Source organism: Phyllostomus hastatus, unplaced genomic scaffold (genome assembly GCF_019186645.2).
Source record: "Phyllostomus hastatus isolate PE091 unplaced genomic scaffold, TTU_PhHast_1.1 phas_contig_80, whole genome shotgun sequence".
NCBI classification, from domain to species: Eukaryota; Metazoa; Chordata; class Mammalia; order Chiroptera; family Phyllostomidae; genus Phyllostomus; species Phyllostomus hastatus.
The window spans coordinates 33,942,295-33,957,650 of NW_025333960.1; the positions used below are offsets into that span (position 1 = coordinate 33,942,295).

The 15,356-nt window shown below is 37.0% G+C and overlaps 1 pseudogene; it reads right to left on the bottom strand.

Moving 5' to 3' along the window:
- Positions 1-5,285: 5,285 nt before the first annotated feature.
- LOC123826366 lies at positions 5,286-15,356 on the bottom strand (annotated as a pseudogene).

The window sequence follows — 15,356 nt, forward strand, 5'->3', positions numbered from 1 at the left end:
GGCAGCAGTTAGGTTGCCCTTCTTAGGAAGTGGCCAGTAGCCTCTGAAACAATATCACCTCTCGTTTTCAGACCAACAGCATCATGGGAGGTGAGACTGCTTGCTAGTCAAGCGCCTCCCAGTCACTCTCACCATGTGGTCCAAGAAAGCCCAGAGAAGTGAAAATTGTGGAGATCCTTTGAAGTGGAAAGCCACAGTGCATCCTGCCAGTTGGGCTTTGGCCTGCCCTGTTCTTCCTGAGGCTGTTGGGGGGCAATGGGGGAGGGTGGTGAATGGTCCATCCAAACTGGGCTGGCGCATCTGAGCAGCTGTGCTTGGCATGGCTATCTGGTGAGCAACAGCTGCAGTGGGTAACTGATCATTTGCAAATAGTTAATGACAGATTTGTCCTTTGTGTTCACTGCCATAAGAGGGGAGGGAAAAATGGCTTCTGCTACTGTGATTGCTGCTGTCATTGAGGTTGTATTGAAAGTGATTGGAAGGTCAAACAAAGTTAATAGGGTTTGCACTTCCTTTGGGCGAGCTGCTGTCAGACCATAGGCTATGGGCCGACCCCGGTGGTTGAGGAGCATGAGACCTGTGAGGCCCAAATCTGGATGCATTGACCCGGTGTACTTTTATTTTCTTCTTTATTCCTCTCTACACCCATTTTTTGTAACTTGGCTTTTTGTTATGTATTTCTCAGTAAATTGCAGTCATTTAGCAAGCATAATTAGCCTTTGTTTGCCATGCAGATGAGGGAAAGCCTGGATTTGGTTGAGTTACTGAGCATTAAATAGTGCACTCAATTCACCTATGGGTGTTATTTGAGGGATTATAAAAGACACCTGCCCTGACGGGCCCCCAAATAGAATTGCATGATTATCAATGCATTTGTTTGAGTTAAGGCATTTCAGGTTTAAAGAGTACTCCTTTATTTTTTGTTATTCTGTTACAGTTGGCTCAGTTTCCCCCTTTGCCCTCCTCTGCCCAGCCCACCCCACAGTCCACAGTCAATCCCCTCACTGTTGTCTGTATCTCTGGGTCATTCATACATGGTCTTTGACTAGTCCTTTCCCCTTCTTTTCACCATTATCTCCCTTTAAATACCTAATTCCACTGGGACATAACTCACCTGGTTTGTTGTAACTCATCTAATCTATCACCAGGCCCTAGAAACCCTGTCACCAAAATATGTGCTGAATCTGGCCACTCCCGTTTCCACTGCTATCAAACGAGCTGAGCCATCCTTGTGTCTTGCTTGTATTTTTCATTATATCCCCAATGGGTCCCACGTTTTCCTTAATTACCCCTTGTCATCTTTCTCCATCCAAAACCAGAGTCAGCTTTTAAATTAAATCATGCCACCTGCTGAAAACTCACCAGCAGTTTTTCCAAACACTTAGAATAACATCCAAATTACTTACCTTGACCTGCAGCCCTGAATGTACACCCCCCTCATCTCCACCCATTCACTATTTTGTAGCCTCTCACAGGCTTTCTGGCTTTTCTTTAACGTGAGAAGTGTGGTCCTACCTCAGTAGCTTTGATCTTGCTGCTCCCCTGGAATCTCTTCCTAAGATCTCTACTTGGCTGATGCCCTTACACTGTGGTTTCACCTCAAATGTCGTCCTAGAGAGCAGACCTTCCCTGACTACCCTGTAAAAAGTAGACTTTTTTTTCTCTCTGCAGTCACTCTTACAATGCCCTGATTCTCTGAATATCTTTCACTGGGGTGAAAATATGACAAATATGTCCTATTTGAATAAAGAAACTAAGATAATTAGGAAAATTACTTATTAGTGTTTAAGAAAACTGGCATTGAAGCACGGAGGAAAGAATGACTTCTTCTCTTAGACAGCAACCACAGGAGGGGAAAAGGAAGATCTAGGATATGGAGTTTACGAGGAGCTGGGTATACAGGGGGCCCGGCCATGCACTACAGTGAGAGGAAGAAACCCTGGAAGTCCAGGGGCCTTGGGGAGAGATACGTGGGGTGTTGAACGGGCACAAAAAGTGAGAAGTCAGAGGAAACAACAGAGACAGAAATAGGCCCTAACTTTCTTTTAAGAGTTTTAAAGTTTTCTTTAAAGTTTTAAAATGTAAAGAAGTTATAAAGTACTACAGCTTTTTTTTCCAGCTAAAGTTATATAATGTATACTGGACATGAGTGTAGAATGGTCAGTCAGTCCTTACTAAACCAGAATAAATACTCTCTAGGTTCTTAAAATTGTGAAAATATCCAAGTTGTTTCCCAGACTTCTTCAATTCCCCAGTTCCTGTGTTCATTAATGGCATTAGCGGCCAACAGTTTAAAAAGGAACAGGCTCATAAAGCTCATCCCAAGCTAAGAAGGAAGGGGCCACTCCGTGGCCTACAAGCAGCTCAACTGCATCATCCACCCCCAAGTGCCCTTGATGGTGGTCCCGAGATCTTGGTTTCCTGGTTCACTGATGCCAGATGGGTTATGGAACCCCAGAGAAAGTGAGAAGTGTCTCTGTGAGCCGAAGAACCTAATACCTGGTAATTATCCAGGCTAACTCAAGAATATTTATGGGTAGAAGAGTAATTTCTTGAAAACTCAAATCAGTTAAGGGCTGAACTGGTACAAAAACTGAGTAGGCAGTTACCTGTGCAATGTAATATCTTCTGTGTAACACATTCTTCAACTTTACCGTCACCACAGACACCCTGGCATGCTACACACACACACACACACACACCCACACGTCTCCACATCAAAGAGCCTTAATGATCATTCCACGAGGCCCTGAGGGAACCTGGGAATCTGGAGGTTCGTATTTGGCTCTAGAGATGTTCAAAGGCTTTATCAACCTCAGATCATCAGGGAGCTGTTTTGAAAGTAGCTGAGGTGTAGACACAGTGAACAGACACAGGGAGATGAGATCCAGTAATTTTCCAGTAGGAAATATATTCCAAAATACGGCAGGAAATAAGCAGTCCTAAAGTTTCCGCTTTAGTAAACCATGATTGGGGGGGAGGTCGCTAATAATGAGCATTTCTAACAAGTTTCCAGATGATGGAAACTTGATGTATGCTATTGTTTTCTAGGCTCCAGCCTTTAAAAAACACTTGGCCCTAGTCCTTCTACCTAATTTGACAAATGAACTAACTAAAGTCCAGACATATTTAAAGGCTCTAAAAAGATTTAAATACTAGCAGAATACAAGTATTTTTTTCTGCAAATATTCATTAACTGCTAAAGGAATGTTTCTCCTACCTGTCCCATTAGCAGAATGTGGCACAGTGATAGTCCAGAATGTCGAGGGGATATTGTGCTTTTGCCAAGTGCCCTTATGGTCATGTTCAGAGGACTTCTGCCCATCTTTCAGGCTAAGGAGGAGCTATCAGGGAACCCAGTGACTGGCCTCAGTGGCCAGGCCTCCTCCCACTGCCCCATCTGCCGGGGGCATGGCCAGGCCCTGCCTACTCTGGCTCTAGTACATTCTCCTTTCTTCGATGCCTTCTTCTCAGGCAGGGAATTTAGCTGGCAAAAGAGACTTTGTTTAAGTTTCTCTCTGAAAAAACTGGCCTTCCTTTTTATGACAGAAAACTTGTTCAGAAAACTCTGTTAAAAGCTGAGAATGTGACTTAGACCCCCAGATGCATGATTGCTTCCTTCCCTGAAGGTAACTGTGGAATAACTCTCCCAGTAGCGGGACAGCTGGGGGTGCTTGAATTGGCCCCTAGTAAGAAGAACACTAAGGCAAGGTTTTGGTAAGGAGAGCTTATGCCCAACTAGGGAAACTGCTTCTAAACAGGCTTCACTGTACGGTTTCCTATTAGGATGATTCCAGACAACAGGTCAATTATTTCTCACTTGGATGCTGAAACCAGTGGAAAGGAGAGATCAAAGGGTTACAACAAGAGGTTAATGACTGAAATAAGTTTAACAAATACAGGGGGAAAAATTGTTCTCTTTACACAGCATGGAGTCAACCCCTAAGAGTCACTCGAAGAATAGGTCACAGAGTCAAATACTGCAGAGCTGTGCTGTAGAAGGGCTTGGCAACTTTATATGAATAATGGTGTTTATATAATATGATGGGTTTGAGCTGGAAGCTAAGGGCTATGGAGATCAACAGTAAGTACTGACCCCACCACCCGTGAAAGAGTCTTATTGCTTTTTGACCCGAGTGGGAAGCTCAGTGTCCATGCAGGCTTATTTCCAGATCTGCATTAATCTTCTCTCATTATCCAGGCTTCCTTTCTGATTAGCCAGGGGTCAAAGAACCTGGACTCATACATGCTAACTATCTGGCCTATGGCAGGGGCAGAGCAGTCTTTAGACCTGAGTTAGGAAAAGCCCCTCTTGAAGTCCCCATGGACTTTAACTCCAGTGACAAATTGCAGGGTCAAGATCTGCTGACTGGAAGGAGGTGAGGTTCTTTACAAAAGTCTTCCAGGGTAAACGCGTTTGCATGACAATCTGACGTAACTGCCCACATACTTGGAGTGTATATAGTACTTGGACTAGAGGGTGAAGAGACAGTCTGGTGAAGGATACTTTCCCAGAGGAAAAAAAAATCACTTATACAAGACTCAGGGGCATGGCAAAGATAATGCAGCTTTTGTTTTTGGAAAGCACAGGAGGCCAACGCATTTAGAATGTTGTCCTCAGAAAATGTGAACCTCGGAGCATATACACTTCTAAAGAGCCTATATTGCACTATAGCCTTCAGAGCTGGTAATGTATTAATTCTCTTCAAATGTCACTTATTATAAAAATGTTTCAACTTTTTTTGTATAAAGTATAATTAAATGAAAATGTTTGTTTATCCTGTCTCTGTCTCTTAAGATGGGGATGAACTTGGACAAGTCACTTAACTTGTGTGTGCCTCAATTTCATAATTTGTAAAATGAGAATAAAGTGGTATCTACCTCCTAGACATCTTTGGGAGAATCAAACAAATTAACAGGCATACCTCATTTTATCATGCTTTGCTTATTTGTGCTTCACAGGTGTTGCGTGTTTTACAAGTTGAAAGCAAAGCCATCCACCAGCAAAAAGATTGTGAATCGCTTCATTCTGACACCTTTTGAGACTCACTTTATCACAGTGGTTGGGAATGAATCCACGATATCTCTGAGATATGCCTGTATATTAAAGGTTTCAAATAGTGCCTGTGATAGAGTAAAAATAAGTAAATAAAACTCTTTAAAAATTAGCCAATATTGAGACTTTAAAAATGCAGGCAATTAAATTGAGCAGTATATTTTTGGGTGCAATACAGTTAATGAGCCATATGTCAAGAGACAAACTTTGGGTGTTTATATGGCAAGAATCATTCTCGACCACTTTCTCCACTATTTTCATCCAGAGGCTCTTCTGTCAAATATATACATTACAAGGGTGAAAAATTCTCTCGCCTGGGGGAAAGTATCTCCCAACTTGATAAATTTACACCGATGCCCCTTCAAATTCATTTAGAAAACAGCTTAATGGAGTGTTCAAAATTCATGACATTTCCCCATGCCCCATAGACAAATAATAACCTTAAAATTTGGCAGAAAACAAAAGTTTGGGGGGGGTGCTGGTTTTGGTCTTTGGGTTTGTTTTTCTTGAAAAGCCACTGACAGTTAAGCTGACCCCCAAAGTCAGAGTGTCTATTTTGTGTAGGAGAGTCAAAAGGATGTCCTCTATCTTTAAAAAAGTATCGCTAGAACAGAGGGCTGAGTAAAATTTTCGGCTATCCAGGCTACTAAACACCCTTAGCAAACAAGAGCAATTTAAAACCAATGCAAAATCTTATAAACAGTCAGGCATTTTATATACATGTGCATACATGGTTAGAAGACAGAACTAAAAATAAACAACTTAGATGCAATTTGGCTGGCATTGTGGTATACTCTGACCTAATCTCCCGCAGTAATAACTTCAAATCCAAACTAATAGAATAGCATGAGTAACAGCGTTTTCTTCCAATTAACTCTGCCTAGCACTAAATAAGCAGGGGTCTCTTCTATAAAATTCTAAATACTTCCTCTTGACTGCCTGCACACATTACCCTGATTTGCCTTTGTTTGATTTTAATATTTTTGTTTATTTATTTCATTTCATTATGTGTTTTTACTTTCTAATAGAGAGGGATGAGAAGTATGAAATGGGAAATTGCTCCAAAATGCCCCAAATCACATTCCCTCTGCAAACTTCTGAGGCCACTCACTGGGAAAAACAATTACTGAGGTCAGAAATCGATTCATATTTTCCCTAAACCCTCCTCTTTCCTTTCTGAAGACTAATAAATAAAAATTTGGCAAACAAGCTTCTCACAATTTTTTTTCTTCAAAAATTTTTCATAAATGAGTCTTTACTGGTTGTCTTGAGGATAAGTACACAGATGTTTCAGTTTGTACACAATTCTTAACATATGTACCAAAAATATAAAGTCATGTAGCTGTGATTCTTTTCTGAAGTTATTCCAGTGACCTTCCAGCTTAAAATTTGGAGACTAATTTTCTTAATGGAATATCAAATACCAATACCTGCAAATGTGTGTTGATATGCTGTTACATCGAAGTCTGACTTATTCACAATTTAGTATCAAATATGCTACACAACCAAATGTTCAATCTTTCACAGCACATTAACAAAGTCACTAGGAAAACTGGACTACCACAACAAAGATGTGGAGAGTGTACAGAAGTCTGACAAGGAAAGCCAAGATCAAGGAGAGGCTCTCTTTAGGAAACAATTCTACCAAAAACATGAGAAGAGACGTAATTTAAAATGTTCAAGATATGGTAAATGCATGACTGACTCCAAATTGCCGTTTAGTATGCTTTGTATTATGGGATATACAAACTACCCCTATCTGTGAAGTGCTATGCTGAGCACACAAGACAATCAAAGCCTCCCATGTTCAATACCCTACTACTTTCTGGTTGTACCAAATAATGAACAACCAGCAAATGAATTCACCCCTTGAAAAAAGCACTTACACTTTAAAAAATGGGATGAGGTGGAATTCCCTCCTTCTTAAAAATGTTTCTAGAGCTGCTAAAAATCTTGCATTTATAAAATAGCTGATAAAAATCTTCCTCTGGATTGTACAGGAAGGGAGACAAGGACCACCGATAAGACATGCTATGTGATACTGATCAGACTTGGCTTCTTTTTCTCCTGCTTCATCTGAGGCTGAACTTTCCCCATTTTTAGTTTCTCTGTTTTCTGTAGGTAGATCTGCTTTAGGTTCCTGGTTCACCATTTAGGCCTGTTTTCCCTTTGCTCCCCTTCTCCCTTTGGTTTGCATGTTTTTGTCTGCATATTTATCCTTTCCTGCTGCCTTTTTTGGCTTGGTTTCCACTTTTGTAGGAGCAGGTTTAGCTGACAACCTCACCGATCTCCTCTTGTCTCCCCCTTCGCCGCCCCCTTGATGGAGCTGACCTTCCTCTTGGGGGCCGTGGATGGGGCAGGTGTGTCCACATTGCCTGAGGGCCATGGCACACCCAGAGCCTTTGCAAACCTGACCTGCCTGGCTGCTGTCACTACAGAAGTTTTAAAAAATTATTCAGGCACTGAACTTTCTGTATACAGATTACTAAATTTTATGTTTGGTAGTATTCTTCATGATAAAAAAACTCAGTATCCTAGAACCAAGCAAGGAAACAAGCTATGCAAAACAACATAAAAAAAAACACACTAATGACTTTTCCCAATTTAAAGAAATGTCAATGGCAAACATATAAATAGAATGCAATCATATGAATAATAATAAACAACTATCATGGGTACTGAACTTTCCATCAAAGTTTTGTTTTAGTGTTCTGACATATTCTAACATTTAAATATTTCTAAAACTTTCAAAATATGTGTAAACAGAGATGAATTAAAGTGCTTTGGTGGGGGGGGTGGATGGGTGTTTAAAAGATGAAAGATTTATACACACACCCTGTGAAGCTGATTCATTGAATTAGTACCTAACCTGCACTAAGTGTTTGAAGGAAGATAGAAAGAAAGAAGGAAGAGGGAGAGAGAGAGAGAGAGAGAGAGAGAGAGAGAGAGAGAGGAGGAAGGAAGGAAGGAAGGAAGCAATTAAAATGTTTTTCCAAAATCTAACACCAAAAAAACATTTTCAGAGAGTTATCAGAGACCAAAGATGCCACCAAAAGCTAGCATTTACATATCTAATGTTTATATGTACTCCTCTGAACTCCCAGTTTACTCGTTTCAGTGAGCTAGTTTCTTATGAAGCAAATAAGCATGGAAAATTAGGAAAAGAAATGGAGAACAAAGAAGAGAATACTCTCTGATGCTCCCATGTTTTTTTTTTCCTCTGTATAAATAAAGCAATGAAATTGTTCATGAAAGACAGGAACAGAAGGAGGACTGAATCCGAGTCTCGACTCTGTGTTAACAGGTTCTGCAATTCTCAATGAGTAATGTAACTTCTCTGGGTCTTATTTTAATTTTGTTCAATATGAGGGTTTGGAACCTAACATAATTTCCTTTTCATGTTGTAATTATGAAATATTTCAAGAATATAGAAGAGTGCACCAAAGGATATTACAATCATATGTCTACTACACATATTCAACAAATGCTAATTTTTGTTACATAATTTGTACATCATATAATTGGTCAATTGTAACTTTATAACTCAGAGATTTTTAAGTAAATTTAAATAGTTTAGAATATTTTCACTACCTTCAAAAGACCCCTTGAATGTCTTTCACAGTCAATTCCCATTCCAAGATTTGCTATACCTGGGCATCTCATATACGAAATCATACACTAAGTGGTCTTTTGTATTTGGCTTTTTCTCTTAACACAGAAAGCAGCAAACTGGCCCACAGGTGAATCCTTTTGAACCCCTATTTTGTAAATGAAATTATGTTGCTTATCCATTCACATAATATCTATGACTACTTTTGCACTACAAGGTCTGAGTTGAATAGTTGCAACAAGAATTTTATAGACTGCTAAACCCAATTTATGGATTTTGTCTGGCCCTTCAGAAAGTTTTGCTTATTCAAGATTGATATGTCTTTAGTTTTATCACATTGTGGTATGTTTCAGTACTTCTTACCTTTATTGCTGTTGAATGGTATTCCATCATACTCACATACCACATTTTATTTATCCATTCACCACTTCATGGGATTGTTTTCAGTTCTTGGCTGTTATGAATAATACTGCTATAAGCATTTGAACATGTGTCTTTTTGTAGACCTATGTATTTATTTTCTGGAATTGATGCCTAGAGATGGAATTGATGGTCATATGATAATAACTATCATTACGGTCATTTCAATATGACCAATTGATGGTCATACAAAATATAATTCATATTTAATTTTTTAAGAAGTCTGAAATCCTATTTCAATGTGGCTGTTCAATTTAACATTCCTTCCAGGAACACATGAGGGTTACAATTTCTCCACATCCTCCTCAATACTTGTTGCCTGTCTTTTTATTTTAGCTATTCTAAGAGACACAGAGTGGCACAATCATTGTAATTTTAATTTGCATTTCCCAATGACAAATTATATAGAACATTTATTTCCTGAGCTTATGGGCCTTTTGTCTATCTTCCTTTGTGAAGTGTTTATTCAATTGCCTATTCAAATTCAAATTCTGGACACAGTTCTTTATTGGATTTGTGATTTGTAAATATTTTCTCTGAATCTAACATATGCTTTCAATTTCTTAATAATGCCTTTTGAAATGCAGTTTTTAATTCTGATGGAGTTTAATTTTTAATGAATTGTGCTTTAGGTGTTGTAGTTAAGAAGTTTTTTCTAACATAAGGTCATGAAGATTTTTACTAAGTATTCTTTTAAAACATTAATTGTGTTAGCTCTTATATTTAATTCTATTATCCATTATAATTTATTTTTTGTGTATAATGTGAATTAAGTATTTAAATTCATTTAGCATGTGGATATCTAATTTACTTAACAAAACTTGGTAATAAGACTGTCTTTTCTCCATTGAATTGCCTTGGTATCTACGTCAAAGGTCAATTAACTATAAGTGTAAGACTTAATTTACACACTCTCAGGTCCTCTATAGGTCTATGTAAACGTCAATGTCACACTATCATGCTTATTGTACTTTTATAGTAAGTTTTCATATTGAAAAATGTTTTTCAATTTAGTTCTTATTTAGTATTGCTTTAACTATTTTATGTCCTTTGTATTACATGTAATTTCAGGATCAACTTGCCAATTTCTGCTAAAATACAAAGGTAACAAAGCAAAGGATTGACTGTACCTATAAGTTAATTTTGGGAGACATGCCATCTTGTTGACAGTGAGTCTTCAAATACATGAATGTAGAATGTTTCTCTATTCCTTTAGACTTCAATTTCATTGAGCAATGTTTTATGACTTTCAGTGTGCAAATCTTATACATCTTTCATTAAATTTATTCCTAAATCTTTTATTCTGTTTGATGTTATTAAAAAATATGATATTTGGCTAATTGAATATGATAATTCAATTTGGCATAAAACATGCCAAAGAACTCATATGTATGACTCATGGACATGAACTAAGGCAGGGTGAATGTTGATGGGAGGGGCGTGCAGGGCAGAGAAGGATAAAGGGGAGAAAAAAATGGAACAATAGTAATAGCATAATTAATAAAATGTACTTAAAAAGAAATCTAGAAAACCATATGATAAAATGTGAATGCTTTCATGTAAAACTGCACATCCCTCAATACAGCAAGAAATGAGTTCTTAACATGCAAAAGGATATTTACTGTTTTCAACTATTTCAAATACAACCTATTTAGTCACTTCCAAACTTGACACAATTCTGTAATTAAGCTTTCAATAGTGTATATTTGAGATAATAATGTCTTCCTTAGTGTAACTACTTCACTCTCACTTTTCTCTATTGATTATTTAGGTATAGAATTCAAAGTGAGAAGGTCACTCAAAAATTTAAAGTTTGATTATAATACAGGTTCTATTGTCATGTAATTGCTGTCTTGTTGCCTATAATCTCTATTATACATGATATGTTTTCAGGATTTTTATTTTATTTTTTGTTTTGAATTTTTAGTCTATAATGCCACTATGATGCATGAGGCAAGAACACTTGGTATCCACCAAAATCTATTCTTTCCTGCTTTTATAGCAATGATACTATGGCTGGGAACCTGAATAGGTGTCCCTATTTCCCAGCCTCCCTTGCAATTAAATGTGACCAAGGGACAAATTTCTCTCCAGTAAAGCAGCTTTTAAGATAGTATGTATGTCTTCCTCATGACCTTTCCCATTTCACTGGCTAGTTATAGATGGCAATAAGTCTTCCCAAAGGTACAGCTAGCAAATGGTAGGAATAGGGTTCTATAAACATAGAAGAGGGCCACTCATAAACCAAGAGCTACTGTCTTGGATGGCTTGGTGAGGGAGAAATAAGACCCAAAAGAATTTAAGCCACAATATTTTTGAATTTATTTATAGAGCAATTTAATCTAATCTAACTAATACAATGAATTTATAACTGAATTATTCTTATTTATCCTACTCAGAATTCAATATAATCTTTATTCTGAAAATCTATGTTGTTATTCAGTTTTTTTCATTGTAAACCACTATATTTTCAAACACCTCTCCTAATCTATTCTATGAGATATTTTAGAACATCTTCAACTTCCTCTTTTTCTTCTCCAGGTCTTAACTATTTGCTTTAGTTTGAGAATCCTGAAAAGCAGAGTCTGAGACAAAGAGGAAATTGCAACTGGTATCTTATAGAACGATCCCAGTATGAGTGAGGAGATTGAACAAGGAAGTATTATGGACCAAAATATACCCCCCTACCCTGCCAAATTCCTATGTTGAAGTGCTAACTCCAGTACCCCAAAATGTGACTGTGTTTGGAGGTATGGTCTTTAAAGAGGTAATTAGGGTAAAATGAGGTAATATGGGTAGACTCTACCTTATATGACTGGTATTCTTATAAAAAAAGAAGATTAAGACAGAGATACTACTATTATTTTCCTTCCTTCCTTCCTCCCTTCCTCCCTCCCTTCCTTCCTTCCTTCCTTTCTTCCTTCCTTCCTTCCTTCCTTCCTTTTTTTTTTCTAAGTCTGCCATAACAAAATGCCACAGACTGGTTGGCTTAAACAATTTGGGAGGCTAAAAGTTCAAGATCAAGATGTTGGTACATTTGGCTTTTCTGGAAACCTCTCTTCTTGGCTTACAGATGGTTTCCTTGCTCTGCCCTCACCTAGTCTTCTGTGTGCACAAGTTCCTGGTCTCCTTTGTGTCCCAATTTTCTGTGCTTCTATGGCCAAGGAGAAAGGCCTTTGAGGAAACCAACTGTACTGACACTTTGGCTTTAAACTTTCTGCCTCTCTCTCTGGAGTCCAGAATGGCCTATAAACCTCAACTGCCAGCTTTGCCACAGGGCCTCATATTCTTATGGAACCCCCATACAGACATGCATATACATTGGTTATTTTCTCTTTCTAATCTGTCTCATATCAATTTGTCTCATGTAATTTTTTATGTCAACTACATAGAAGGGTAGAGGAAAGTTATTTTTCTTCCCTCATCATATTAAAAGCATTGACAAATACCTTAGAACTTCCCACACAGCAAACAATTTATGAACTATTTATATGAATGCCATTTCACCGATACAAACTTAATGTAGTGAGGCCTAAGTATGTCTTTTGATTTCACAGTTCCTCTCATACACTTCATGGGTAGTAATATATCAAATCAAACTAATTATTTCTAGCACCTCTATTTTTTAAAAGATTAAAAAAATATTTGTTATGATTTTCCAAGAATCTTCTGGAATATTTAAAGGACAGTTTCTGATGAAATGGATATCATGTAGGATTTTATCTGTGAAAGCAAAATATCAAAAGTTGTCAGGAGATTTGAACACAACTGATACAGAGTCACGGGTTGCGGTGGAATAATATTTTACCATCCATTTATCCAAAGTGACAATAAGTTATTAGAAAATGAGCTCATGTTATTTTTAAATAATTTTAGTCTTTCCTGAGTGAGAAATCTCTGTTTAATTAAATTATCAAGGATATAATAAAATAAATATAAACCATGGAAGTTATTCTCATAAAACACAGAATTTTTGTTATCTAGTCAGGTTACATAAAGTATCCTTTACAGCCTCTTTTGATGACAGACCAAGTCCAAAATTATTCATTTTAACAGGGAAAAAATTCTAGTTCTACATTAGTGTAATATTTGAGATAAAGCTATTTTAACTTTCTATGTCTATATATATTCCTTATAATACAGCTTTTCAAAGTGTCAAAGTAAAAATATTCATTACAAGACCTAAATAAATATATAAACATATATATACAGCCACTGTTGAACAAATAAAAATGAGGCAAAAACATATAAAACTTAAAATTATGCTTTGAAATTAATGTTTTTGTATTCTATCCTTTATTATTTTACGTATAAACTGGAAGTCCACTAATTACCTAAATTTAGCAACAGTTCAAGTGTTTTAGTTGCCTAAAAGTCTTCAAAATTATCATAAACCTATATTTTATAAAACATAACCGCTATTAAAATAAACTTTATTAGAATGATGATTAATTTTGTTCCAAAATTTACATTTCTAATAATCTTAAACATTTGACAGAAGTAACCCTAGCTTATTCAATTAGCAAACCTATACAAATTTAGAGAGAATAACCAAAGTAAAAGAATAAGGCATTTTGCCCTGACTGGGTAGCTCAGTTGGTTAGAGCACTGTCCCGATACAGATGCACCGAGTTTGTGGGTTTGATCCCTGGTCACAGCATATATAAGAATCAACCAATGAATGCATGAGTAAATGGAACAACAAATCTCTCTCTTTTCTCTCTCTCTCTCTCTTTCTCTCTTTCCTCTTCTCCCTCTCTCTAAAATCAATAAATAAAAAAAAATTTAAAATATTTTATTAATTTATTTTTAGAGAGGGAAGGGAGGGAGAAAGAGATAGAGAGAGAAACATCAATGTGCGGTTGCTCGGGGCCATGGCCTGCAACCCAGGCATGCACCCTGACTGAGAATCGAACCTGTGATGCTTTGGTTAAAAAAATATTTTAAAGACTCTTTTTTATATTATACTTAACATTGAAGATCAGAGCAGATACAACTGCTATTAAGCCAAACGTACTAAACTAGTCTGATTTGCCAAAACTTTGGCAAACTTGTTACCTGAACCCTTAAAACATTTGTGAATTATAAGAATAACTTTTACTTTTCACATTTAAGAATATTAGAGGTTTAATTTATTTTCTGGAATGTTTAGGAATATTTTACTAACATTGGTGCTATTTGCTTCTACACTAATTAGAATAGGATTACTTTAAAAGACTATATGAAAATTTGGGAATAACTAGAAATAATAAAATATCATCCACTCACACCATGAGAGGTAAAGTTCCAGAGTTACAGACATATAAACATACAGAGACACAGAGAGAAAAGGCCTATAACTCCCATTCTAAAATTTAGCCATGGGTCAACATAAATATACCAAGACTAAGTTATTAATCCAAATATACACTTTTTGGTAGGCATAAAATTTTTAATGTATTTGAGCTCAAAATAAATAAACAGAAAATCAGAAAAGGCTAACAAACCCGATTCTCTTTTTCCCAATAGATATAAGATCTTTAAAACCATCTGTCTACTTTCAGAGATTGCCACATGATCAGACAATGAGGACAAAAGATGCTGGTACCATAAATCAAGCGAGTAATCACAAGGAATCAAAATCAATTCCTTATCACGAAGCAGATGAAGAAAAGTCAGGAAGATGGGATAAAGAGCTGGGTTCCCAGCGAAGTCCCCAGATCACCAGTCAGGGACAGAGAAAAGGGGTGCGGCAATACCTCATTACCTGGGCTCAGTAAATAGTGATCTGCAGCCCAGGACCAAGCCTACCTGAGTCATGACACCAAATCAATGAAAGACAAATTGTAACAGACAAATAAGGAGATAATTTTATTCAGGTTATTACAATAGAGAGAATATTCTTTAATGAGAAACTCTTCAAAGGAAAGAAAGGGTGTCCTTATGGGAATCAGGAAAAATAATAGAGATAGGTCTTATCTCTGACTATGTAAGAATGGGGCAGTCCTTTACGGTTAGCCATTTCTTAGAAGAAAAGAAAAAGTGCAAATTCTCCTTGACTGCTGGTCTTTTCTGGAAATAGGAGTAAGTTGAAATTCAACATTGTCAGAGTTTTCTTTATTTCGTCATGTAATATTAAATTTTTGATCGTGTGCCTTTCTTTGGTGAGGTTATTTTTTTAAAAGTGTGTACTCCATGGCATATTAAAGTTGCATGACACAGAAGCTTCCTACCTGTAATCAACTTGGGTTCAGGCGTTTCATTCACCAAAGAACAATTTGAGGTTAACAT